The 5,350-nt window shown below is 38.1% G+C and overlaps 1 non-coding gene across 1 annotated transcript; it reads left to right on the plus strand.

Moving 5' to 3' along the window:
• Window positions 1-4,324: 4,324 nt before the first annotated feature.
• Window positions 4,325-4,427, plus strand: LOC138820516 (U6 spliceosomal RNA). The gene has a single exon (XR_011369898.1). It is a non-coding gene; the product is annotated as a U6 spliceosomal RNA (small nuclear RNA).
• The last annotated feature ends 923 nt before the right edge of the window (window positions 4,428-5,350 follow it).

Genomic DNA, 5,350 nt, shown 5'->3' on the forward strand with positions numbered 1-5,350 from the left:
TTTTGGAGGGGGGGGGTTAGTCATGGAGCTTGAGCTTAAAGCTTGGGGATATTATTGTTCTAATAACATTTGCAAAAGGCTAGAACTCTACCACTTAGAGCCATATTTCAAAGAGTCTAGCAGACTTCCTGTCAAGTTTTAAAGCCCCAGAGAGGCCAGGATATCGGGGGTAAGCCAGGGTAAGCCAGGATGATGGGGGTAACCCATGGAGCTGGGTTGCAGCAGTTTATATCTGACTAAGTCAGGCTATGTTGCAGCTGTCAGCACCAGACTCCTAGCTTGCTCTTTCATGTGGTATTTGAAGTCCTGTCCTTCTATAGTTGCCGTTAGAACACTGTACCTCTTTTTGGAGGCAGTCCTGGGGCTTGAATAAAGGTTTTGACACTGTCCCTAAGCATTTATGCTCAAGGGTAGAACTCAATTGATTGAAAGACAGCAGAACTTCTGGGTTTTCTGTTTATGTGGCACTGAGGAATCGAGCCCAGGGCTTCATGCTCACTAGGTGAGCACTCAACAACCGAGCCCCAGGAGTGAACAGGTATAAATAGAGATTGATGTATATAAGCATTATATACACAGAAAGATGTCTGCATATTATTAATTTATAGATATTACTACCAATTATTACTTATTAAATTATTAATGATGTGTCCCAGTTAACAATTAATAAAGCATTAACTAAATTACTCAATATCCTTTTATTGTTTATCACATATGTACATATATCCATACACATAATTTCATATTTAATAGAATGAGACAGATATATATATACATCGTTGAATTATGCATCATGTGTTACTACCAATTATTAGGTATTTATGTTTCCATGCAATTTTTATTCTGGTAATAATAAAATATTAAACTTAATCCACATCCTATAATTTTAGTGTCTAATTTTATCCTAGAATGATTCACTACTAATTCAATCTCCTTTTCATTTATTGTAGTGACAATTCTTCCACCTATGACATTTTTTAGATTTATGACATCCTATTACATATAGATTTGCATATATTACATATAGATTTTCATCTGAATTATACATCCTACCTGTCACCAAGCACTTTCAAAGAAAAAGAAAACATGTGTCACGCTCGGCTTCTTACTCAAAGATTACATTTTTTGGCAGTGGTGGGATCTAACTCAGGGCCTAGAAGGCTCAATTCATGAATGGATGACTGTCAGCACAGCAGCTTCTAGGCAATTCAGCTGCCAGGCACTTTCCAGGCCCTGAAATAGAACCCCGTATGCTGACCCCATATTGTGCTTAGTGTACTTATTCATTTTATTTTGGTTTTATTCATTTACTTACCATATATTTTATTGACTGTTATTACACATGAAATATTTATTACATTTATTACATAGGATATAGATTTGCCTATGTATGAAACTTCACACCTGATACCAGGTCTTTCACAGAAAAGGAAAACATGTGTCACCATTGGCTTCTTACTCCACAATTCAATTTTTGTGTGTGCTGGCATCTAAAGTCACAGCCTACAAGGTCCAATTCATGAATGGATGAGTGTCAGCATGCCAGCCTGAGGCATATTGAGCTCACAAGCATTTCCAAAACTTGAGATCCAGCTCCAGAGTTGACAAAATTAGAACAGATAGACATGCAGATGGTAGTACACAAATAAATATTGATTTTTATAGAGTGCCAGAGATGTCTATACATTATTCGGTTACATAGGCTACATTCCTATCAATTCTTGTGTATTTCGTATACCTCCATGTAATCAATATTATTGTTTTCATCCTTAATTATTAATTAAATCAACCACTGCCCTGGAATTATTGTGTCCATGTAATTAATAGTATTCTTTGAATGTGTCAAAAATATTCATTAAAATCCATTGGCCTACTAAAATCACTCTATTTATATAGTAGTATTCAGAAACAACTAATTCAACTTTGCCATTCATAATATTCCATCGGTATTCCAGTGAATAAGAAGGAGACTCATAGGATCTCCATCCATTGGTAGGGGTCAGGACCCGGCATTAAACTCAGGGCCTATATTGCCATGTTGGCCTATGGCTTCCCTGGTAGCCCGCCAGCCTTCAGCAATACCAAGTTACCAACATTCTTCAACCGTGTCAATCAGAAGCAGGATGGTCACCTTGCAAAGAAAACAAATGTAAAACTGGTAGCCATCTGTAAGTTGCTAGTTTTTTTTTTTTTGCTCTGGGGCCCTTGGCTGACTGAGAAGTGGGAGACAGTCTTCCTGCTCTGTGGTTGTGTGAAGAACATGTTGGTGTCCTGGCACACTGCAGAAGGCCTCATGACTGGGGAGTGTTCCCTTCTTTCCTCCTGACATCCAAGACCAATTCTGGCTTTTTCTTGAATGTGCTACTGAGGAGTCAAACCCAGGGCTTCTTGTATCCTAGACAACACTCTCTCACTAAATCACATTCCCAGCCCCCTCATCTTTTTCTTAATGGTAGTTTTTACATAAGTATGCTACCATTTTATGTCCTCAATTTTAATTTTCTGAATATTGGTTACTTCTAAGAAACCTGATCTTCTCTTCCCCTGCGTGGTTTGTGACTGTTCCTGCATTGGCCTCATAATAAAATGTAAATAAAGACTGCTGAGGATGACCTGCTTTAGGCAGATGGCTGCAAAGATTGTTGTGCATAGTTGTTTGTTAACACTCCTGGACCTTGAATTCAGGATCTGGGCACAGTCCGTGAGCTGCTTTATTGATGGCTAACCCTCTAACACTGGAGTCATATGGCTATACTTCTTGCTTTGTTGGCCCTGAAGTTGGACAGGGTTCTCAAGGACTTTTCTGCCTAGGATGACTTTGACCATGATCCTCCTATCTCAACCTTGTAATGAGAAGTGTGATATATATAATCAGATAGACCTGTATTTGCATTTTGTATTAGATCTTCTTGAGGAATGCAGCTGTTATTCTACCCTCCCTTGAGCCCCAGACACTCCTGGATCTGGAGCTGAAATTAACGACCCTCTGGCAGGGAGTACCTGACAAAGTACACATTCCAGATCACTTTCCCCTGTGCCTAGGATCAGAGATAGTGGCTGCTTGGCAAAACCACTTCCCCTGGGTCGGGGTCAGAGATAGTGGACATCTGGCAACCACTTCTCCTAAGTTACCCTAGAAGTACAGTCTAATTAGTTTAGAGCACAATATCTTGTTAGCCTGACCAGTTATTAGCCCCAGCCCTTTTCCCACTTTGTATTGCACCAATCATCTGCTAGAATTATGATTTAAATTTCCCACGTGGTATATTAATTCATTGCCAATACATACTGAGGCCTTACCCCTACCAAAGAACATATAAAAAGTGTTGTAACCCTGTGCTTGGGGTCTCTCTCTGCAATCGCACATCAGTGCACAGAGGGGTCCGTGCTCGAGCTCGTCAATAAAAGACTCATTACCGCTTGCATTGATCTTTGGTCCCTGGTGGTCTTTTGGGGAGGCTCCAAGTCTCCGGGCATTATAGTAAGTATCAACGAGGACTTCTGAGAGCCACTGGTGCCTTCCTAATCATTGGTCTTGCTGATGTTCTTGAAAGACCAGTGAGTCCCTATCCTCAGGTTGAAGTGGAGGGAGCTGGAGCCCACAGTTCGAATCCTGGTCCTGCCATCTCCAAATGGCAGAAGATCCTAAGAAACTCATTCCTATCCATATGAATACCAATGGAATGTGATGTCATGATTGAATGGGAAATTCTTAAATGATTCTCGGATAAAATTGTAAACAATTAGATTATAATACACTGATCAATTTTAATTAGTACTTATGAAACATTTAAACAATCACATTCATTAAATGGAGGCATAATGAAATATCTCAGAACTGGGTGTCACATAGTATAGGGGTGCCATTTTTTTCTGCCAGGACTTATTTGTTAATTGTTATATCCCATTTTCTGAGTGTAATTTGGTATATGAAACTAGGATATATTATAAATCAATTATTCAAACAGTTTTTTATCATAATATAGAGATAAATCCAAATTATATATATATAAGCAAATTCCCCAAATTAAATATATTTAAACCATTAAAACTTTTAACAAAACTTAACACTTGCTGCAGTGTTCATTATGACAGGAGCCTTGTATAGAATAATTGAATTCCTCCTCCTACACATCTCTTGAACAACAAATATCTGTAATTATTTTGTTTTTGACATGTCAATCTTGACTTTATTCTTAAATGTGTGCTTATGTAAGAAGTACATGGCTTTAAATTTCATGAAAATTCTTTTATACTTACTTTTTGTTGAATTGTCTAGTTTAAGAAAATCAATTACACTTTATATATAAAACATGTTCTATGCTCCATTCAGCATGGCGTACTCTAACATTAGAACGATACAGAGAAGATTTGAATGGCCCATGCACAAGGATGATAGGCAAATTCCTGTACCATTCCATACTTTTACAACAACAGATGTTGGAGGGGATGTGGCCACAAGGGAACTGTACTGCACTCTTGGTGGGAGTGTAAAGTTGTTCAACCACTTTGGAAAGTAGTATGGAGGTTCCTCAAAAGACTCCACATAGAACTCCCCTATGACATAGGAATCCCACTTTTGGGCATTTACCCAAAATATCACAAACAAGACGGTACTAAAACTATCAGCACAATTATATTTATTGCAGCATTGTTTAAGATAGCTAAGATATAGAACCAACCCCGATGCCCCTCATCAGATAAATAGATCAAGAAAATGTGCTATTTGTACCAATGAAATTCTATGCCTCCATAAGAAAGAATGGCATCGCCCAATTTGTTAGAAAATGGAAAGACTTGGAAAAAAATTAAGTGAAGTAAGCCAGGTCCAAAGAAACATAGGTCCCAGGGTTTCCCTAATTTTAATAACTAATATATGTTTGGAATAAGCAGAAAAGGTCAAAATCTATGCACATATGACCAGATAAGATGATGTTAAGGGAAATGAACGCCCAAATAGGAACACAAGTTTTTTTTTTCTTACTATTGTTTCGAACGTACTTATAACAGTCTCTGTGTTTTTTTGTTTCTTTATATGTTCCTCCCTCATGCTATAACCCCTGTTTTCACTGTATTTGAATTTGGTGTGCCCACCTCTTGTATATACACTCCTCTAATTTGTGAAGAGGAAGGAAAAAATAATGCTTAAGTAGGGATTCAGATTGACCCATTGTAACAATGAGATGCACAAGAAACTATGGTGGAAAATGAACTTTACAATTTAGGCAGGGGAAGAGGGGAGGGGAGTTTACTTGTAGAGGTTGGAGGGAAGGGATGGTAGAGGGAAAATAAAGGAGGAGGTAACAATCCTTTTTAAGAAATGTACTCATTACATGCTCATGTAAATGTG

This window comes from Dipodomys merriami, unplaced genomic scaffold (assembly GCF_024711535.1).
Source record: "Dipodomys merriami isolate MVZ:Mamm:240054 unplaced genomic scaffold, mDipMer1.0.p SCAF_893, whole genome shotgun sequence".
Classification (NCBI taxonomy): Eukaryota; Metazoa; Chordata; class Mammalia; order Rodentia; family Heteromyidae; genus Dipodomys; species Dipodomys merriami.